Genomic DNA, 24503 nt, shown 5'->3' with positions numbered 1-24503 from the left:
ATTTTGTAACTTTATACATTGATTTTTATCTCTATTTCAATATAAATGGAATTTTTAACAATAAAATATTCAAATGAAAGAAAAATGAAATTTTAAAAAATAATATTTATTTTCAGTGACCATCAGGCTTCTAGACTGTGATCAGTTCTGTCAGCACTCCGAGAAAAGCACCAGCATGGCACATGTATACATATGTAACTAACCTGCACATTGTGCACATGTACCCTAAAACTTAAAGTATAATAATAATAAAAAAGAAAAAAAAGAAAAGAAAAGAAAAGCAAGACAGAAGCCAGACTCTTGAGCAGCTCCTGAAAAATTTGGAACCTTGGATTTGTGGTTCAACTATTTTCTTTCCAGTGAAAAGCTATGAGCTGAGGCTCTTCTTTAACCACTTACTATATGCAGAGTTACTGAAATGATTTGTGGTGAATGTCCACATACTAGGTCAAACCACTGCCTTTGTTCACAGTAGCCCATAGATGTTTGGTGTATGCTGGATTCTGTCAGTGCTCCTAGACAGGTGATACAAAAAAGCCAGTTCCTAAACAAATAGCTGAAAAAGGTGGAATGTTTAATTCACAGTCCAGCTTCCTCCCTAGGGAGAAGCTGGGAACTGAGGGGTTTTCTCACAATTGAGTGGAACTGTGCCATGAGTGGGGAATTATAGTGAAAGCATGTATGATCTATGGTGTGCAAAATAACTGAGGCATGACAGGGACTTCATTCATATCTAGGTCATACTCACCAGACATTGAATGGATGCACGACATTGATCATCCAGTCTTGAGAAAACAGCAAGCACAGAATGATCTATTGGGATTCATATTGCATACACACTTTTCTCTGCCCATTTTCCTTTTTCTCTTCACTCATTTGGGGGCCTTGAGCTCATATTAAAAACATTTTTCTCAAACCTGTCTCCAGTTCTTAGCTTTGGGTTAGCCCTGAAAAATCATCACTTAATCCTTCTAGCACTATCTCTTAGATCTCAATACCCACCCTATACTCTTTTCATACTCCTTCCCTAAACTACTGCAATGCTAATAAAGTTGCAGCCTTAGAACTCCACAGGTTGCTACATTCTCTCAGGTTGTGCCTCTTTTCTTCCTCTTTGAGCTTCTCCTTCCTCTCAGTCCCATGGGTCCTTCCTGTGTTGCAGCCTCACGTTCCCCACAGTGCTGCATCTTCATATTTGAATTTCAGATTTAGAAGTCCTAATGGCAATTTTTCATTCCTTTCTACCCCTAAGTGTGACCCAATCCTTCTTTGTAATGTTTAAATTCCATAATTAAAAAATGATAATTTTATTACACTACAATGAACTATCTCTGTGTAACTAAAGACGCTGTAAAACAAAAAAGTAAATCGAATTAAATACACATACACTAGGAGCAAATATTTGCAACATATATTATAAACAAATGATAAGATGCTGACCATATAAAAATCTCCCAGAACCTGATAATGGTGGTGTGAGAGGGTGGTACAACTCAAGAAGAAAATAGACAAATATTATGAAGGCAAGTCACAAAAGAAGAATAAGGATATTAAAGCAGTAAACAGGGGGAAAGTTCCCTAAGAAAATAGCAATCAGTAAACAATTTAAAACTAGGAGACTTCATTTACTTCTCATGAGAGTTGCTAGTGTTAACAAGGATTAGGACAGTATAACAGCTCCATACATTGCCAGAAAGGGTGAAAACAAACATGCCCTCTAGAAATGCTGATGTTGGTAACTTTTTATTGCAACGTATTTAAGAAAATTGGGCAGTGTATATATAAGATTAAATCTCAGTGGCAGGAACATTATTGTGTATTCTTAATGGCCTGTACTTTTCTGTTTGATCAATTTCATAGGAAAACAAATAGAAAAAATAGTAAATAGGTCCTAAGAAAAAATAAATACATTGCATCTACCAGGCAAAATAACAGTGAGTCTGTAAAGCAGAGTAACAGAAATAATATAACTTACATTGTTCGATTAGGACAGTTCTCTCAAACACTTTAACTTTTAAAACTCGGACTTTTTATTTAGACAGATATTTCCTGAGGCACAGTTGGGAAAATAGCATTTGAGGCAAAGAAAGGGCAGATATTAAAGCTCTGATAACAAAAAGAGTTTGAGTATTTCTAGAAATAGGAAGAAAGCCACTTTGGTTTGAGTACAGTGAAAGATGATATGGGCCTGAGAGAAGGTCACCATAGCAAGGAATATTCAATTTATTCACACACAATAAGAAACCAATCAAATGATTTTAAGAAGGGAAATGCAGAAAACAAGTTTATATTTTAAGATTGCATTAGATTATGGGAGGACTAGATTAAAGGAAGTAAAAAGAGTCTAGGAGACACTAAGTTGAAGGTGGTTGTTGTTCTTCAGGAAAGAAACGATGGTAGCGTAGGCAGAAGAATGTGGACCAATCTAAGATATAGTTTGAAATGGAATCATTGAAATGGGAAAGGTTCCCTTATCCCCCTCGCAGGGCATGTGATGGGGATGTGTGGCTTGCTTCTTCAGTGCCCTGCTGCTGAAACCTTTAGGGGAGCATACAGACGGCAAACTGTGGGGATCGGAAGTCACAGCAGTGTCTAGAGGTGAATGTTTACATCTCCTGAAGCCCCAGTGGGTGTGTGTAACAGGGTGCTCTCTTAGTTGCCATCTATAGGCAGCTCGTGTTAACCAGCTCAATTAGACTCCCTTCCTTATCACAAGGACAGAGGGATTCCTGTATACAGGGGTTTCTTGCCTTAGTGTACTGGCGGAATCGGATCACATGTTGGCTTAGAGAATGAGTGTAACGTTTTATTGAGTAGAAGTAGCTCTCAGCAGATCCGGGAGCCAGAAGGGGGATGTTTTCCCCTGAAGTCAAACCTGACTCTTCTCCAACCACTCTAGCCGAACTCTGTGTCGTTCCACTGGTGAATGGCCTGCCTGAGTTCTGGCATCTACTGGTGTGCTCCTCCCTTGGCATGCTCCTCCCCTGGTGTGCTCCTCTCCACAACCAGCCGCTTGCGTCTTCTTCAGCTGATGTGCTTCTCTCGACATCTTGCCACCTCTGTGTATGCTAGGGTCTCGGATTTTTATAGGCCCAGGATGGGGGCATGGCAGGGTCTTGAGAAATGCAACATTTGAGCAGGAAATACCTGTCCTCACCCAAGTCCATGGGGGTGGAACCCTAGCCAAGGACCCACCTTTCTCTATCCAGCACTTCTCTTCCCACCTTCCGTATCATTTAAAGGAACTATGCTCTTTCCTTCCCAGCACTCCCATATCTTTGTGACAGACTGCATACAGAAAGCGAAGAGGAGGCTTTTGAAGGGTGACACTAAGCCTTCTCACTTAGGCAAATGTAGAGAGACAAAGAAAACTGAGAAGGAAAAGGTTCAAGTAAGGGGTAGAAAAATGAAGAAAGTCAAGTCACTTACATAGAGAGAGATATGTGTAAACACCCGAAACAGATACAAAACCAAGAAATGATCAAATTATATCTAGCAGTACAATGTAATGTATAGCTTACTTCCTCTTTCAGTATTCTTTAACATAAAAATGTTTACTTGTTCATTCATTTATAAAATTTGAGTGCTTTCTTTGTGTTGTTTCAATTAATTTTGATTCTTTCAAATATATATTAATTCATTTATCAGAATTTTTAAAATGTGCATATTATATTAGAGATTGGATAGGCTATTAGCTACTGTAAGCATCTATTGATTCTTTTGAAGAATATTAATGATATTTTACTTGCAATATCTACATCTACATGGTAGAGATTTGAATTTTTTTTTTTTTTTTTTTTTGAGACAGAGTCTTGCTTTGTTGCCCAGGATGCAGTATGCAGGGGCTTGATCTCAGCTCACTGCAACCTCTGCCTCCTGGAGTCAAGCAATTCTCCTGCCTCAGCCTCCTGAGTAGCTGAGACTACAGGCACACACCACCACACCTGGCTAATTTTTGTGTTTTTAGTAGAGATGGGGTTTCACCATGTTGGCAAAGATGGTCTCGAACTCCTGACCTCGGCCTCCCAAAGTGCTGGGATTACAGGAGTGAGCCACCGCGCCTGGCTGAGATTTGAAATTTTTATGTTATGTTTTTTTTTTTAATTGAGAAAAGAGAAAGACTTGCAATTAGGTGATATCCAAGAAGATAAATATCATTCAAGACTTTTAAAATCAACATATTTTTCATAACCTGTCCACAGAAGATTCATTGATTTTTAAATCAATCATTTGCTCTTTTAATGATATGACAAAGACTCTGTGCTCTAAAAGTAGGTAAAAACAATTACAATTATAAAATTAGCTAAGTTTTTGAGCACTTACCATATGTCAGACAGTGCGCAAAGCAATTTAGGAGCCTCATAACAACTCGTGCTAAGTATTGTTATCCTCCATTAACAGATAAAGAAATACAAACAAAGTGGAAAAAAAATGGCGTACTTTGGAAAATAAGCCAAATGAGAATGCAATTGTCTACTTGTAGTTCTACATGCCAGACAGCCAGACCTTTCATAAACCCAAAATTTGGAGGAAGACTGTCCACTAAGCCAATCTTTCAGACATGGAGTAGGAAGTGATTCTTATTTGGCTCCATATTATTGTAAAGAAAGTCATCTCTCTCACCTACGCAGGTTATTTAATAGTAATTTTGGATCCAGGGAATCGAACAAAGACTATATTTTTTTGGTGTCATTATGGCAATTGTATGATAATCATATTTTCATTTCCAAAAGCCAGATTATTGATCTTAACTGAAGAGGGTAGCAAACACGTTAAAACAGACTAAAGTTGTTTCAGAAATCTTATAAGAGGCAATGCGAGGGAAAATACTTAGTATATGGATTTGTTCAAAAGTAAGGCAGGTTTGTATTTACACAAGATGCCTATATTTGAAAACAACATAAAATGATAAAACTATGCATTTTTAACTATTGTGCTAATATGTTTTGCATTGTTATAATGAATACCTGAGCCTGGGTAATTTATAAGTGTAAGAGATATGGCTCATGATTCTACAGGCTGTACTAACATGACACCAGCATTTGCTCAGCTTCTGGTGAGCCCTCAGGAAACTTTTCCTCATGGTAGAAGGTGAAGGGGGAGCAGACCTGCCACATGGTGAGAGAGAGAGCAAGAGAACAGGGAAAGAGGTGCCAGACTCTTTTAAACAACTAGCTCTTGCATGAACTAATAAGAGTGAGAACTCACTTGTTACCACAAGTATGGCACCAAGTCATTTATGAGAAATCCACTTTCATGATCCAAACACATCCTACCAAGTCTACCTCCAACATTGGAGGTCACATTTCAACATGACATTTTGAGGGTACAAACATCCAAACCATATCAGTTTTCATACTTTAGTCAACCTAAATATGTTATGTTTAATACATCAGTTTCTACTTTATACTTATAGATAATCATGAAAATAACCAGAGGAAAAATGATTCTAATATTCATGCAGTTAAAAACAAAACAAAAATTAAGTGATATAATAGTACTTTGACAAATTATCAAATCTATAGACTTTTTATAAGGAGTAATGTATCTCACTTTACCACAGTAAAAGATTGTAAGTTTGCATTTGTCTTAGGACATCAAAAGCTTTTACTTTTTTTAAAATTGAACTCATAGGTTACTATTTACTTCCAATTTTTGAAAATCTCAGAGCACAGAACACTCCACACACGCAAAAAAAATTAATATTTTTATCTTTTCTCTGTATGATCCCCTTCAGAATCTAAGTAAGGTTCTTTTCTGCCAAAGGAAGATAGGCTTTACCTATAAAAATTTTTAAGTTGATTTTTCTTATAATATCAGGATCTATGAGATACTAAATTTGCCATAGTTCCTGTCCCTTTTGCTATTCCAAGCAATGTTTTCAAACTAACAAACTATGGATTTAGCTTATGCTCAGCAATGTCCAAATAGTATGAACAATCATTTTATCTTATTGTTTGACAGCATTCATTGACCCATATGCCTAATCAGTTTAAATGCACTATTGCCTCATAATATGTAAGATATAACTGTTCCCCTAAGACTACACTGCTAGAAATAAAAGCAGCACATTTCCAAATACAAAAATTATTTTTAAACCTACCTTACTAATAGCATCATTTGAAAGGTATTTGTTATTTTTAAATGAAACTTTTGAGTTCTTTATAATGGTATGAAGTCTCTACTATTCTTAAAGGGATCTTTCAGCTTTCAGATGACCTTTGTTCAAATCCTAAAAAGTTTGGCTTTTTTTGGTTTTGTCTTTTGTTAGTTTTTACATCTAAACAATTTTTCATTTGCACAAGAAGGGACTAGAGACCACACAGGCCTAGCATATTTTTAGACATTGGTATTCTTTTTAATCTTTACCTTGTAGCTCATATCAAAGCTGTAATTGTTTGCTAGCCAGCAAAATCTAATGGCTCCCTCTGGTCAAAAGCTGTCAACAGCAATCTATCCAGCAGTGGGGGCATTGCCTGAAACAGAAAAAGCATCACATATGGTCGTATTCCTTGGTGAACTACAAACAAGGTAAGGCTTAACATTTTCATACACAAAACCATTACTAACTCAACATAATAAAACTGGGGCACTAACATATCATTGCTAGAGAATTTTGCTTTTTGGTTCATTACTGTCCTATATGTCAAAGAACATAACAAGATAGTCCAAGTATTTACACTGTTTTTTTTTTCTTCCCTTGATTTCACAATATAGCAATAAGTCTCTCTTAGATGTTAGATCATGATTTATTAGGTGTCCAAAAGCAAACCCATACTCCAAAATGTATAAAGAAAACAGGCCTCAAATGATCAGTCCAGATTTCCTGCTAAGTTTAAAGACTGCTAAATTCATTAGGAAATCTAACAAAGAAAAATACTAAGATTTTTTTTATTTGCTCCAAAAACTGTAAAGTTCTGTTTAGAAATTTCTGAGGTAGGTGGTTTATTTAACATTTGTATTATCACAATAGTATTGTATAATCCTACCAACACGGTTCAGTGTAATGACTCTAAACATCAAACCAGCTATCGAACGTCATGCTGAGTTTCCCATCCAGACTAATTAGAATTCTTGTCTTCTTAAAACATTTGCACTCTTGGCATTCCAGTGGTTTTTCCACTTGTGGCTGAGCCTTTTGGATATTTCTAAATGAGAATGAGCTGCATGCTGCTAGCTTTACATGCCTCTTGGTTCCTTCTGCCCTCTCACCTGAATGTCAGAAATCTTTTAGTAATTCTTCATAATAAAATAAAAGAAAGTTCCTCTTAGCTCAGTTTAGAGGAATCCAAATGGAAGCAGCAAACTAAAAACAGAACATTCACCCAGTAGTTTTCATATATTCTAGAATCCCCTCTTTGTTAACCTACTTCATATAATATATAATGTAGGATGGATTGTGGATTGTTCTCTTATTAGAAGCAAAATAATTCACATATAAATAAGCTATGCTGGACTTGATGTACTGCATAAAATATGTGTTCAATTTCAATTCATATAAAAGAATGATAACATAGAAGTAGACTTCAGGTAATAAAAGGAAGAAGAAAATAGTCTTGGATCAGTAGAAGAGGAACTCATTTTGTACACATTTGACATGAAGAATAGACAGCGTACAAGGTAAAAATAAGAATTTGTACTGCTCTGTGTCTATTATGAGACATAATAAGGCTCTCAAAGTTCCTGCAACAGGAGCATATGGTGTGTGTTTTTGCTAACATTTTTCTAATGCAAAAACTTCCATGTACCACTGGTAGGAAATTCATTCCCCAATATAATGTTTAGACAACTCATTAAATGCTGTTGTGTCCTTTTGTGAAAGTCTTCAAAGCATATATGCCCAATTCCATTTCAGAGATTATTATAAGCCACTGATGAAAAGTTTTATTGGAATCTGCCATTGGTTTAATTAACACACTAATTCATCTCAGAGCTGAACTAAAAATTGGATAAGTCTTTAGTAAAATTCAAATGCAAAAGGATGGCTTTGGTTAAGTGAAAGCATGATAACATATTTGGTATTTTGTCTGCTTTCCTGACACATATCTCCAAGGTTCAGTGAACTGGTAGTATGTTTTGTTCATTATAACATCTTCAAGCATTTCTAAGATGTCTGGGGTTTGGCAAGCTCCAAAGATACCTTGCCAAGCGCATTTTCCACTATTATTTACACCTGTGTATATTTTCAAGGAAACAGTTTGAGTGTTTCTGATTAAATAGAGCTATTGAATATACAAATGGCCCCATTTAATACACTATAAGTAACTTAATTCAGTTTTTTGGGGAAAACTAAAAAATAATTTACATTTGCTAATAATCTAAAATTTCAGAGATTTGGATTGTATCTAACCTTAAATCAAAATATCATTAAATCATAGAATTGAATAAGACACATTATTATCATGCTTAGCCTCCATGCCATTTTCCATTCATTTTGTCATCTCTGTCCAATTTACCATATCTCATCCTATGCAAGATTTTAAGTACTTGAACATGTGTATGTCATTTTACTACCAATGCTTTCCTGATTACCTTTTAAGTAATCTAAGTTGGTAATAATAGTAATTGTTCACAGAGAAGGCTACAATTCCTCTTACCAAAAACCATACCAAATATTAGGTGGAATTTTTTATGTACTTTCCTTAGGCACTAATGTATAAAATGTTAAATAGTATATTAAATATAATGTGTAACTGTGTATAAGTATATATCACATGCTACTGCAGGTGGGCAGGGAAGTGCTGGGTAGAGAAGGGTGGGTCCCTGGCTAGAGCTCCACCCTCGAGTCTGTGCCCATGGACCTAGGTGAGGACAGGCACTCCTATTTTCATGCCCAAATGTTGCATTTTCCAAGACCACCCTGGCCCGCCACTCCCCCATCCTGTGCCTATAAAAACCCCAGGATCCTAGTGGGCACAGACACAAGCAGCTACATGTCGAGAGGAACACACTGGCAGAACACATCGTCAGATCCTGGAAGGCCATCCATAGCGGAACGACGCGGACGTCGAGGGGAATTCTGCAAAAGGACAGTCTGGCCGCTGGGCGGCTCAATTCCAACTTCCCACTCCATCCCCTGCTGTCCTCCCCATTCAACTCAATGAGAGCTACTGAGAGCTACTTCCAGTCAACAGAACTTTGCCCTCATTCTCCAAGCTCCTGTGTGATCCGATTTTTCCAGTACACTAAGGCAAGAACCCAGGATACAGAAAGCCCTCTGTCTTTGCGAATAGGCAGAGGTTCTAACTGAGCTGATTAACACAAGCTGATTAATGCAAAGGAGAAACAGATTCCAGTTGACCATTTTTAGAGTCTTCTAAGGAAAGAGACAACACAGGTTTCCAGAATATATATATATATTTAAACCCACGATGATCTAAACAAATTTGAAGTGCTGGCTCCTGAATTAGTTTATTGAAACTTATCAGCATCTCCTCTATCAACATTTCTTTTCTTTTGAAAGGCACCGCACGTTACTTTGTGGGAACCTATGGACAGTGTTCTTCAAACTGAGAGACATGTGTGCCCTGGAATACATACTTACCAAGGGTGGAGCTGATAAGGACAATTTTTAGGCAGTCACTTTCCAGCTCATATTCTCACGTTCATAGATACTATTTGCAAAATCTATTTGCCTGAGAAGACACTTGCTGTAAAGCTGTTCTGTCAGTTCCCACACTTTCTGACCAACTCCCAGCCATCATTCATTCTCACTTACTTTGTACTACTAAACAAAAAAACAATGAAATTCACTGTTGCCTAAGAAGCATCCTTTAACTTCTAACACGTGTATGAAAACTAAGACATTGGACAGATCTTGGTCATGTCAATTTTTAGACTTCCCCAAAATTGAGATTGTGCATGACTTTACTGATTGGGTAACAAATGCTTTTACAATTCAAGTGCTTTCCAATATTTGCTTTCAACAAAATTGAAAGATGGTCAGATAAGTTTGTCAGTTAATAAATCATTAAAAGCAATGTTTGGTAAATGATCACAATACAGTTTTTGCATACAATACAGAAGGGATTTAGATAATTAAGTGATACATCTATGGTAGAACTCCTTGAATTCCCATCTATTTATTTATTTGAAATATGAAAAATGTTAGTAACTGCTTACATTTCTGAAAATAAAAAAGGGAAAACAATTAAGGCTGCATCTTGCATGATTTTAGAAACAAGTCATATTAACCCATGCATGCATAAAATAATTAGAGGGGAAATATCCATGCTCTCATTAAAAGGGGAAAAAAATTGTTAAAAATTATTTATAAAAATATGTACAATATATACTCAATTATTCTAGTAAAACTGAATACAAAAATATTTTTGAAACTCATAGTTTAAAATTATCAATTTAAAAAATTGTTCACATATTTTTGTTGAATGTGATCTTTTTTTTTTGCAATTTGCTTTGTCTGCCTAGAATAAGGGAACAAGTAAAAAGAAAAATTATTTAAATCATTCATTTGTCATTAAAATGTCTACTGATTATACGATGATTTGATATGATTTGATATAAGTATTAATACTTGTATCATTATTAAGGCAAGTTTAGATCCTTACCTTAATAACAATGTAAGTATTAACAGAATTTTAAAAATAAAAGTAGATGAAAACAGAAAGCTACAGATAATTTTTTTAAAATTAGGCAACTATAATTCTAGTTGCCGTAACGTATTTTCAATTTTTTATCTTATAGTTTGAGTATTATTTTTATAAAATATGTCAATCTATATTAAATAATTCATTGATAAATTTTACTTTTAAATTATAAAGTTTAATTAATTAAAATTAACTAAATTTGGATGTATTATAAATTTTATTTATACAAATTTCAAGGAAAAATATATGACAGAGAGATGATCTGTGTTAACTTGTTTAGTGACAAATTATAGTACCATTAATGGTGGGTCAAACCGATATTACATAAATTCTGCTATGATGTACTGTGACGGATATAATTTTATCAGTTTTTATTCTAGTCAAAAATGCTTCATTTGATTTTATAAAGCTTTTTATATTTAACTTCTAGCAAAATGAGAAATAAAGTAAAATATCTCAAAAGGAAGCAAGCAGACAAACCCAAGATGCAGGACATTCTTCTGGACAGCTGCTTCGTTAACTTCAGCAAGTTCATATGATTAAAACTGGTACCCTATAATAGATATTCCAGAAATAGCCCAAATTGTAAATATAAATTTGGTGTAAGACAAAGATGAGACTTCAAGTCAGTGAGTAAAGTATACTAGTTTTGAATAATTAAGATCTTGTGATGAAATAGCCATGTAAGAAAAATAAATGAATTTTGTTCCAGTTCTTACCTATTATGCCAGAATAAATTTTAAATGGATTAAAATCTAAAATTAAAAAGCTATATACCAGTGCTAGGTAAAAACATAGGTTAATTTCACTGTACCTCTAGAATGGAGAAAATTATTCAAACTATGACAATTTATAGACAAAACAGTAGACAATATTGATAAATTTGTTCATATACAATTTGTAAATGCAAAAAAAACAAAGTGTAAAAGGCAAATGAGAAATTGGAAATATGTAATGCACACAACAAAAAAAGGTAGTATATGAAACATATTAATATCTTCTAAAAATAAAAAAAGCCTTAACACTATAGAAAATAGGCAAAATATACAGATAGGTAAAAAAGAATGAAAATATAAATGCCTTTAAAGATATGAACAAATGTTCTGCTTTGTTCATAATAAGAAAATTGCAAATTAAAATACTCTGTGATCCAATTTCTTACATATTGAATTGGCTATAATCCAGAAGTTTGACAATGTCCTCTGTGGGTAAGGATGAATAAAACAGTCTCATACACTGATGATGAAAATGCAAAATGTTCAAAACCACTTTGAAGGGAAATTTAATAAAGTCTAGCAACATTTATGCCTTTGTCTTGTGACCCAGCAATCCCACTTTGAAGAACATGTCCCAAAGATATACTGACAAAAATATGAAAAAGAGAACAATATGTACAATGCCACTTATGCTGCAATATCTGAATTGTAAAAACTGGGAAAAAACAAATGCACATTACTATGATACGGGAGTTGCTTGAATAAACACAGTATAGTAACACAATAGAAATCTAGATAATACTAAAATGACAAAAGGAATACCTCAATAAACTACTAAGAAGTTTTCTCCAATATATATTGTTAGATATAGAAAGCAAGTTCAAGAAAAATGGGTATAATATGTGATTGTTTAAGAAAGAGACAACATATGCAGGATATTTTATGTAAATAGCAAAATGTTAGGATATAGGCAACATGTATTGACTACGTTAATATATGCATATGTATAGAGGTATGTTAAAAGCTGGAAAATAATTTTAAATTTAGAAAATGTACAGATAACGACTGGGCATGGTGGCTCACACCTGTAATCACAGCACTTTGGGAGGCCGAGACAGGTGGATCACCTGAGGTCAGGAGTTCGAAACAAGCCTGGCCAATGTGGTGAAACCCCGTCTCTATTAAAAATGCAAAAATTAGCTGGGTGTGTTGGCGTGTGCCTATAATCCCAGCTACTCGGGAGGCTGAGGCAGGAGAATCGCTTGAGCCTGGGAGGCAGAGGTTGCAGTGAGGCCAGATCGCGCTGCTGCATACCAGCCTGGGTGACAGAGTGAGACTCCATTAAAAAATATATATATATATATGTATATATATATATACACACACACACGTATATAAATATATATATACACACGCATATATATACAAATATATATATACACACACACACACACACAGATACCTATGGCACAAGGAGAGACAAAGATTAGAGGGAAAGAAATAAGAGTTGGACTTCTCCGACTGTACTTTGTTTTGTAGATTTTTATTCTATATCCATGTAAATGTTTTGCATAATTCTAAAAAATATTTTCAGTGGGGAAAAAATAGCAATTCTTAAAACCTGAAACAAAGTGAAGCAAATTAAACTATGTATTGAATTGATGATAAAACCACACATAGTGAAATTATTCCAAATGCCTTTAAAACATGATAATTTGACTGTACACCCCTATACATACAGCACAAGTACAAAAACAATTTTTAAAATATCAATATACTGTATTCAATAGATATTTTTAGTCTACTATATGTTATTCATTATATTAATACTTTTATTCTGACATGTAATTACACATACAAACACATGTACAGGAAATGTGTGTGTACATGTACATGTCTTTTTAGATACTTAAAAAACCCATATCCACATGTTTACATATACATAGTATGTATATTGATGTTATTATGTTATATTTTTAAAAGAGCACCTTTTTGCTTTATTGTTGTTTATAAATTTTTTAATTTTCATTTTCATGAATAAATAATTGTACATATTTATGGCATACATGTGATAATTTGATATTAGGATACAAGGTGTAGATCAAATCAAGGTAACTGGAGTATTGATCTCCTCAAGCATTTGCCGTTTCTTTGTGTTAGGAACATTTTAATTCCACTGTTTTAGTTATTTTGAAATATACATACATTATTTCTAACTATAGTCATCCTACTGTGATACCAAACACTATTTCTTATTCCTTCTATCTAAGTACATTTTGTTTCCACTAACCATATGCCTTCATCCCTCAACCCCCTGCACTACCTGTCCCAGCCTCTGGTGACCATCATTCTATTCCCTAAAAGAGCACCTGTCTTACAGAGATATAACTGGAGTTTTACAGATAAAGTGATAGGAGGCCAGGTGCGGAGGCTCACACCTGTAATCCCTGAACTTTGGGAGGCCAAGGCGGGCGGATCACCTGAGGTCAGGAGTTGAGACCAGCCTGACCTACATGGAGAAATCTTGTCTCTATTAAAAATACAAAATTAGCTGGGCGTGGCAGCGCATGCCTGTAATCCCACCTACTCAGGAGGCTGAGGCAGGAGAATTGCTTGGACCTGGGAGGTGGAGGTTGTGGTGAGCCAAGATTGCGCCATTGCACTCCAGCCTGGGCAACAAGAGCAAAACTCCATCTCAAAAAAAAAAAAAAAAAAAAAAAAAAAAAAAAAAAAAAAAAAAGGAAAATGATACGATAATATTAAGACTAGGATTTACTGCAAATAATTTAGTTTTGTTTTATGCAGGGACAGAAAGTATGTCTTTGGGTTAACATATGTTGAAATTAGTTGATGAGCGCACAGGGAGTCATCCTATTCTATTTTATAAATGTTACAAATTCTCAGTGATAAAACATTTCTAAGAAGAGACAGTAGAAAAACATCCTAAATTAAGAGGTTTAAGAAATGTCTAATAAAGAGAAAAGAAGATTAAGAAACATTAAAAGCAGAAACAATATTTCGTCTGCAACTAGCCACTGATTTGAACATTTTGGAGTCCATTAAGATAATTTAAATGTAAATTATGTATTAAAAAGTTATAATTTTACAGAAATAGAGAAATGAAAATAGATGCTGGTGAAAAAAAGACAGGTCACAAGAGAATGTAAGATAAGATCAGAAAAAGAATAAAATATAAATACTTATATATAAAAAGATCTGAAATTCAATATACTAGTTATGCTTTTGATTGGGAAAATATTAATTTTATTGCTGAATTTATTTTCTACAATGTATATTTATTATATCAATAATAGTAGAAATTTATTTTATTTAAAAAAACATAAATTCAGTTTTTCTCAGTTTTTTCTATACTAGAGTCAGTGACATTTCCCTTTTACATAAATGTAAAACATTATTATAATCATAAAATTATACCCATTTTCTTTCATTATATTTGAGAATATAAATTCTTTGCATTAAACAAAAAGAACATTTAAGAGAAACAGTATCAATCAAATTGAGTCAAAACTGAAGTCTTATTATTTTATAATTTTAAATATGTAAAATTTCTCAAACTACTTTGTTGAAAGGCTGTGATTTTCTTGAAGTTAGTTTATCTTCTACCAAATGCCACTTAATTCCATACTTACTTTTAGTCATGCAAATAATATTTTCTATGGGGCATAACTGGTGATGCACATGGAATTTTATATCTGCTTGTACTTTTCTGTGTAAAATAAAAAATACATTTTGCATTTTTATGTAAATGGTGAAAAGAACTTCATCATTGCTAAGTGATTTTTAAAAGTACTTTTTATATACTTGTTACTATAAAGACATACTCAGCGATCCAGCTCACACATTACCTTATTAGACCAACACAATTTATTACCATAGTATATCCTGTATATTTTAAGCTAAATTGCAAAGTATGAGGATAGTTGACAGGAATTTTACACGGTCTAGTGACATACATGCTAAGAAAAATATGATATATTCTGGAAGATGGAGATGTGCTTCCCTATCTAACAATTTCCTTCTTTCAATACATTTTTCTTTATTAAAATTACTCATTAATTTGTGTTATGCCTATCATGTCTTGCCCTTCAGTTTCATGGCCTGCTTCTTGCATATCCCTTTCAAATTAAAATTGGAATTAGAAATGTATAAAGGGTGTGTGTGTGTGTGTGTGTGTGTGTGTGTTATCTGTAATAGTTACTAATATCCCCGTAGTTGTAAGTCTAAAATGAATTTTAAGTACCAGTCCTTTGGCAGACTGACTGACAATGTCTTTTCAGTCAAAAAGAGTAGTAAGGTCTTTTTCATCTTGTTTCTCACCCTGGTAAACAAAACCTCTTGGTTCTTTTAGGATTGGCTGCATTCATAGTCATCAGTTGTAGCATATGTTATTGGAATTTCATTCTGCTTAAGGCTTCTGCATGTTTGAAAAATTATTAGGTTTCTGTATTGTGATTTAGATGAAGGTCATTTTGGCCATAAGTTTTTTATAGAGACTTTGAGGCCCCAGGTTTACTACTTACTAAACAGTTCTAAATAAAGTATCGTTTATACAAATTACATCTTAGAGAAAAGTGTGAACCTTATAAAAATGCTGCAAGTGATTTTAATAAAGGGGGCTACAAAAAAGGGAAGCTATAACCTGCCCCTCTTTTCACTCTGACCTCATCTGTTGTAAATGAATAAAAACACAAATTGGGTTTTATGCTGAACACTTTAAAGTCAGTAGTGGTTTAAAGTTATAAACAAATGAAAACCAGAAGGAGACTGAGAAGTTATGCGAACCTGTGCACTTGAAGATGCAAGTTTCTACCAGGTAATTATAGTGAGAAAAGTGGTGACAAAAAAATAAAATAAAATAAAATAAAATAAAATAAAATAAAATAAAATAAAAACTATTCCAATATTCCCAATCACTTGCTTGCACTTTGGAGTCAGTCTGAATAATTCATCTTGGGTCTGGGCCAAATGAAAGCTAGAACATAATATTTAAAAGTTTTTACAAAGCTACACTTATTTTATTTAAGGACTTTTTAATTATTTGTCTAAGAAGCTTTTCTACCCTTTCTGGTGTTAAAATACCCTTTCTTTTGCTTTTGTGAAATGATTATATGTAGAGGTCCTTTTGTTGTTATTTTTTAACTTTTCACTTATCCAAATTACAAAACTTAGTAGCTATAATGAATTAATATTTATTTTTGAAATGTACTAAGTGAAATTTAAAAGTCAGAGAACCGCAGAATTGGTCTTTTTACTGATATATAAGTCTTGTACCCAATGTTAAACTTGTGTCTAACCTCTCTGACATTCCCAGTTGAGGTTATTAGACTAACATGTGAAATATAAGGCATGGAGGATTGAGTAGCTCTACCACTGAGAAACTCAAGAACAGAAAAGGAAATGCATTTAAGGGTGTGGTTTCCTTCACTTGGAAAACCACCCTATAAATTCCCATATTTTTTAAAGGCCCTACTTATTTGATATTTGTATTCTTAGGTCTTCCAGGCCAACCCTCTTTAAGCTAAGATTCACCTCTCTGTACCACCCAGATATATATATATATATATATATATATATATATATATATATATATATATACACACATATATATATATATATACACACATATATATATATATATATATATATATATATATATATACTTTTTTTTTTTTTTTCTGAGACAGAGCTTGGCTCTGTCACCCAGGCTGGAGTGCAGTGGCAAGATCTCGGCTCACTGCAAACTCTGCCTCCCGCCCCCCAGATATTTTCATAAGGAATATATGCTCTTTAAAAACAGCTTGGCTTGAAGTGGACATTTATCAATTCAACTGTTGCTGAGCCAAAGTGTGTTTATCTTACTCACTGCCCAGTTTGGTTCTTGATTCCAGTTACTACAGAGTTTTCCTATGTCTCAGCTCAATGGGAAAGAAGAAACCATTCAAGAGCGGTCACACCGGGCTCTGTTTGTTGGCCTTGTTTTCTGCCAAAGTGTATAAACAGGGCCTCTAGATTTTAAATGTTAACTAGGATCTGGTTACTAAATTCAGACCTAATGCTTTTTCCTACTAATTTAGGATAATGGAAAAAAAACACCTTGGTTTATATTATGAAGACTCATGTAGCATTACAGCTCTTACAAGATCTACTATCAAATATATTAAATAATTATGAATCTTAGAGAGAGGGCAGGAAAAGTTTAATTTTTAAGAACTGATTGGAGGATTACCTTGATGGGTCTTCAATTTGTGAAAAAGCAGTTTTATGTAAGTGCCTAGACTAGAGAAGCTGGCTGAAAATGAAAATGTAAAGAGGCGGCCTGGCACGGTGGCTCACGCCTGTAATCCCAGCATTTTGGGAGGCCGAGGTGGGCGGATCACCTGAGGTCAGGAGTTCAAGACCAGTCTGACCAACATGGAGAAGCCCCATCTCTACTAAAAATACAAAATTAGCTGGGCATGATGGTGTATGCCTGTAATCCCAGCTACTCAAGAGGCTAAGGCAGGAGAATCGCTTGAACCTGGGAGGCAGAGGTTGCAGTGAGCCCAGATCACACCATCGCATTCCAGCCTGGGCAACAAGAACGAATAATAATAATAATAATAATAATAATAATGATAAAGAAATGTAAAGAAATGTGTAATTTGTAATTTTCTATGAAGAAATATACAGGTGCCTGGGATATTGTGAATTCAGAGATGGCCCCAGAAGTGAAAATAATATTTTTTCAGTTGTGGAACTGACCTTACATTTTTAAGGGTAAAGAAGGCTGTATAATGTACCAATTTAAATTACGTGCTGCTCGTTGATGCAGCACTATTTCTTGTACACCCACTGTGTTTCTGTTACTCCTCAATCTTTAGTAGAAGTCTCCTACTCAACAGCTGGGTGGAAGAGGGACTGATTTGGGTGACATGAGAGGAAAGACAGAAATAGCCATATGTAGAAAGACTTGAGGGAGATGAAGAGTTTGCTGTGAAGCAATAAATAAGGACCACATATGATCAGGCACAAAAGTTCAAGCCCCTTACTAGACCCAAGGCATGTTGACGGGAGCTGGGATGTGAAATGGTGTTTCAACCTAATTGATACTTAGAACAAAAAGGACAAGGTAACTTTAACATCCTAGGCAACCTAAAAGAATCTGTGGCACTAATATATATGTTTCTGGCATTACATACAGAAAAAATAAATGCCACTTATAACTTGTTTTAAACTGTGTTTTGTTTTTGTTTTTGTTTTTGCTTATATTTTTGTTTTGCTTGTTTTAAAATTTCCTGTATGTTTTCCTTTATCAAATGGGGTTTACTGACTCTTCTGTTTGGTTTCATCAACCTCAAACCAATAAAATTATTTATTTTTATTTATAAAAATTCACTGTTAATGCCAACAACAATATTCAAAGACTATATAAATTGTAGCAGGCACTGTACCATTATTGCAATTTTTGTTAAATATGATGATAACTTCCATCTGGTTTACCAAAAGTTGAGGAATTTGAGGAGTACTGTGGTCTGAAAGTGTGTGTCGCCACCAAATTGATACATTAAAATCCTGTCCACTAAGGAGGTGATATTGGTAGGTGGGGCCTTTGGGAAGTATTTGGGTCATGAAGACAGAGCCCTCATAAATGTGGCAAGATCCCTCAGCTTGTTTGCAAGCTGAATTTATGTGAGGACTAAGTAAGAAGGCACCATCAATGAACCAGTAAACAAACCCTCACCAGACACCAGACCTGCTGGCTCTTTGATCTTAGATTTAGAAAAGTGAGAAATCTATTTCTGTTGTTTATAAGCTATCTAGTCCATGATATTCTGTTTCAGCAACACGAATGGACCGAGACAAGGGTCAGGAGAGCACTGGAGCATGTCTTCTGTACCAGGAAAGGCATAGGTATTTATGAAGGGCACAGCAAGGGTTTAGTTGTGTCTGTGCAGTACTTCTCAACATTCCTTAAATGTCATGGCAACTCAGAAAATGATTCATTTGTTGTTTACCTTGCATACTTGGGTAAACACAAGAGGATTGTCATGACACCCTCCTGAGACATCCTAGATCTCAAACAACAGACTCCAAAACTAAAAGATAAATATTTGGGCATCCTAAAACCCATTTTTGATGTACCAGTTAAATCCCTTGAACAATTTCAGCAGACTCTCAATATTGACACACCTTAGGATTTGATATTCTAAGGAAACCACATATATACTTGCAGTGTGGCCTTGTGCCTAAGTTTGTCCTTAAGAAATGCCTTAGCCCAGCAGTATAGACAGACTAATGAGTTAGTGTTTAAAACCAAGACAGAAAGAATTCTCTTCTTAAAAGCAAATTTGCGAGTGAAACTATTCTCATCCCTATAAACAGAGCAGTAACTGTTTTGTGGTGCTTACTAACTATAAGCAAGTGAATAAATAAGATCAATTCTTAGGATGATGATTCCCTGGAAAAAATTAAAGCAGAGCAAGGCATTCACAAGTGACTGGGGTTCAGAGCCTGCTTTAGATTGGACCGACATGACAGGGCTGTCTCAAGATCAGCTGAGACTTGCATGATTCCAAACAGTGGTGTATTTTATGGGGGAATTAATTACCTTCCAGCCCAGGACACAGCAAGCTCTGGAAGTGGAGATAAGCTCAGCATAGTTAATGATGAACAGAAGGAAGGCTAATGTGGCTAGTGAGAGGGGGAAGGAGTGGTAGGAGATGAGGCGAGCTGGGGGCACATCATCCAGCATCACAGTACAACTTTGGATTAAATCCCAAAATTAGAGGGCTTGCAATTGGTAAACTGAAATAATCTGATTTACATGTTTAAATGATCACTGTGTGGGAAATGAATTGCAGAGAAGCAAGAGTGGAATAAAGGAGACAGGTTAAAAGACTATTAGAGCAATTGAGGCAAAAGGTGATAGCTTAGACCAGAGTGGTAGTAGCAGAAATGAAGTAAATTGAATAAATTTCAGATGTATTTTGAATAATGTATCTTCCAGAATCAGAAAGTCAAAACCGTTAGAGTCCTAGAGTAAAAAACAAACTGAATCAAAGCACAGCACAACACACACACACACACACACACACACATACACACACAATTGAGAAGTGTTATTTGGGTTGAGAGAAAGGCAGATCAGTTTTAGGATTGACTCTCCCACCATTGGACTTTAATTTTTTTTTTTTCTTAATGGTTTAAAGACTCCCAAATACATCTTGGTGGATGTAAAACCTACAATCTTGTCACATTGGTCATCTGTTCATTCTTTCTCTCTAAGGAACAACTGCTTCTCTCCCATTTATCGTGTTTGTCATTATGACACATCTATAGGCAATTCTCAGAAAACAACATTCTCATTACAGGCATGCCCCACAGAATATATTCCTGGTTTATACTCTCCTAGTAGAGTATAAACACACACACACAAACAATAAAACTCCATTTTAATAACTATATTCATAAGATAATGGTCAGGAAGTAGCATTTTAAGTACATATTTTATATATTTACATGGTAGTGTATTTCTTACACGAAAGTGTTTTACCATGTTTTAGTCATATGGTATCACCTGAGAGTCTTGGTTTAACATGTAGCCTGTTATCATTTTTCCAACTTAACAGAAAATACATCCTGTATTAGGCTGAATAATATTCTCTAGATACTATAATAAATCCTAATTTCTGTAACTTTTAAATGTTTCGCTATTTGGAAAAAAGGTCTTTGTAGATATGATTAAGTTAATGGTCTGGAGATGAGGAGGTTATTCTGAATTATCTGAGTGGACCCTAAAGGCAATTACATGTATCTTTATAAAAGTGAGGCAGAGGTAAATTAGACATGCACAGAGAGGAGAAGGCTGCGTACAGGGAGACAGAGGTTGGATTATATGGTCACAAGCCAAGGAATGCTGATAGCAACCAGAAACTGGAAAAGACGATAAATGGATTATCCTGTAGAGACTCTGGAGAGTGCAACGATGCTAACACCTTGTTTTAGGTCCAGCGATACCGATTTCAGATTTCTGGCCTGCAGAACTGTGGGAGAATAAATTTCTGTTTTAAGCCACCCAGTTTGTGGTAATTTGTTACAGCAGCCACATGAAACTAATATAGGCCCCCAGTTAGTATTTTCATGCAGAACCTCTGAATTTTCAAAAATGGATTCCTAATGTTCAGGAAATGATGTGATGTATATATTTCTGTTTCTTGGATGAAAGTCTACTTTTATAATGTATAAGTTTTTATGGACCCTCTAGTTGATAAACTTCAACCACAACTTCTTACTCTGCATTCAAAAATGAACCTGTATTACTAGGTTCTGTTGTGAACATAAACCTTTGATCCAGAATTTTTTGAGACTTTGCTTCTGTCTATCCCATTATCATCTATTACCTGAAACTACCTGGCTGAAGGTGGAGAGTGTTTTATGTTGAAGGTGAGAGTTTTGGGCTATTTTTCAATAGAAAACCAAACTCTAATTGAATCAGATAACCCGTAGAGGGTCAATTAAGCGTCACACCACACTTCATGGAAAGAACACCCAGTAATCTCTTTGGAAAATAGTCTCAAGCAGAATTGATTTATTGTATTGCCACCTCTCATTAAATATTGAATCTTGGTATTACTGCTCACTCCTATTGCCCACTCCTGGTCTATTTGTTTCTCGCTAGTTATGCTGGCTCACTCCATTATTGGCAGAGATCCAGAACTCTACATACCTCAGAGTGTAGGCTCAGCCTCCCATTGGATTTAGAGTATATTCCTCCTCACCTCAAGTCAGATACTTACAGTACTCCTGGCTGTAATTTATGACTTCCCAGGGAAAATCTCACTCCCATGCATGATGGTATGGTCTTTCTCCATGAACCTGACAAAGTAGTCAACAAGAGCACAGTATTCTGAAGTAGAAGCAGCAGTAGTAGCACTATGTAAAGGCAGTACACTCTGGGGACAGGCAGCATGTGATGCATTCATTGTAGAATGCTCCATTATCAAGCAAGCCCTGCTGAGTTCCAGCTCCATTAGCAAGTGGCAAAAGAAGTAAAAGTTGATATTCTGGATGACAGGAAAGCAGTGTTAAACTCCCCTCTTGTGTAGTACTATAAAATTGTCATAGGCAAAAAAAAAAAAAAAAAAAAAAGATGATTTTGTGTCATAGTCATGATCTAATGAAGGCCAGGGCCTATGAATAACAACTAAATATAAAATATTCAAAAACAGTTTTCAAGAGACTGTTTTTTTTTTCAATAGAGGAAATAATTATCTTAACTAAATTATAAGCTTAATAAGAGAAAAAATAGTTTATATATCTTAACAGGTAAAAGTATTAATATCCAATCTGACTTTGCCACTTACTTGCTAGGTGACATTGGGCAAATTACATAAGGTTTTAAAACATCTGTTATTTCATCTTTAAAATGGGCATTTACTCAGGATTAGATGATACATATGGAGTACATAGAACAAAATCTGGAATTTGAAAACAAATAATGTTAGTCACTGACGCTGTTACTCCTCCTGCTCCCACTCCTACTACTGTAACAAATATTATTTGATATTCTCATGGTGTTTAGTATTAATCATGCATGTTTAAGTCATGGAATTATTTGCAAACTAAACCAAATTAAGACAAGCCAAGAAATTAAAGCATATTTGTTTTATCAGAAATAAGGTGTCAGAGCTATTAAAAAGTACCAAGACTTTGTTTTACCATAAACAAGTAATGAAATAACAAAATTCTTACCAGGAAATTTAGATTACAATATTGGAGCTATCAAATCCATGCTTTGGAGGCACAGGCACAACCAGTAATATTAAGAAGTCTGTTGACAACTATACTTGATGTTCTTCTACCATAAACATTTAAAAAGAAAGTACTCCTCTTGCTTGAGGCACTGTAAATAAAAGATAGCTGTTAATGAGTTATCTGAATTCCTAGAATACCACAGAAGGAAGGATTACTAAATTACAAGACGGTTATTTTGTTTGGTGTTAATTTCCATCCCCCACCCCCACCATGCCTTCAATCTATGTCCAAGGACTATCATGCAGGGCAGGAAAAATGTAGCAAGAGAAAAAAAATACATATAAACATATTAAAGGAATTACACCTTTTCATAGTTTAAATGCACAATTATGTTGCATTTGGACTCTTCATCATCTGGTTCCCAACCCAATAGTAATGACCTAGCTTTGTTATTCTCCCTTGTTCTTCTGTTTTATTCATTTTTTTCACACATGGGCTTATGCTTATAACACTGGCAAATTACCTTCTTCTCTGTTTCATGCCACCGATGTGGAAAATTTTCCTGAATTTGAAAACTGGTATTTGCCATGTCTTGACAGTAAGTACAATGTCTTACCATTTAACTTTTTTAAGATTTCCTTTTTTTGTTAGTCTTATTTAACTTTTTTGACTCCCTCAACTGCCTCTGACTTGCACGTTTAAATTTGTCATTGATGTTGTTATACTAGATTCAGAATTTTAACTTTCATCTAATGCATTGGAAGAGGAAAAAACAAGAATGAAAACGCAAATATGATGTTTTTATATTGATTTATCCTTTTCGCATTTACTTTTTATTGAATTTCAGTTTTAGTAACTATTTTGCTATTTAAAATTATTTGGACTCACTTTTTTTTAACCAGTTACCAGGGATAAGTAATATTGTGTGCACCATGACAAAATTATACCCATTCAGAGCCCAAAGACGATTGGTGATGATTGTTTTCTAGGAGATATTTTACTGGTAGCTTACCTAATGAGGGAGTCTAATTTATAATATTCATATTGGTAGCTCCTTTATATTCATTATTTCTGTATTTTTCAAAGTAATTACCCAAGTAATACAATTATTCTTATTTTAGAAATGAGGCAACTTATTGCTATTGCTAAATCTGACTTCAGAGCTTGTTGTTTTCAGTCTCCCAAGATACTCTCTGTCGTGGAGTCTGTCATGGAGTAATAAGGAACTGCAAATGGAACAAATAGATCATGTATCTGAAGCCACAAAAAAGATAAGAAATATGTGGGCACAGCACATGCCTAAAAAATAATGACCAGCATTACCTATCGGGTAGTAATGATCCAGAAGCTTGAATAAAGTATAAACTTAAATGGAGTTATAAATTCCAAATCCCAACAATGGTTCCTCCCAAGCCAATAGGCCAAC

At 34.7% G+C, this 24503-nt stretch overlaps 1 long non-coding RNA gene across 1 annotated transcript in view; it reads right to left on the bottom strand.

Annotated features, from left to right (window-relative positions):
- The window catches only part of LOC100612467 (uncharacterized), a 51939-nt gene extending 28733 nt beyond the window's left edge, over positions 1-23206 (bottom strand). The window contains exons 1-2 of the long non-coding RNA XR_681497.5: positions 23075-23206; positions 6370-6476 (exon numbers count right to left, since the gene is read on the bottom strand). This is a non-coding gene — a long non-coding RNA (uncharacterized LOC100612467). The remainder of the gene's footprint in view (positions 1-6369; positions 6477-23074) is intronic.
- Positions 23207-24503: the final 1297 nt, after the last annotated feature.

The sequence above is a fragment of the Pan troglodytes genome, chromosome 6 (genome assembly GCF_028858775.2).
Source record: "Pan troglodytes isolate AG18354 chromosome 6, NHGRI_mPanTro3-v2.0_pri, whole genome shotgun sequence".
Lineage (NCBI taxonomy): Eukaryota > Metazoa > Chordata > Mammalia > Primates > Hominidae > Pan > Pan troglodytes.
Note: the sequence above shows the minus strand (reverse complement) of the source record. Positions and strands in the feature narration are given on the sequence as shown.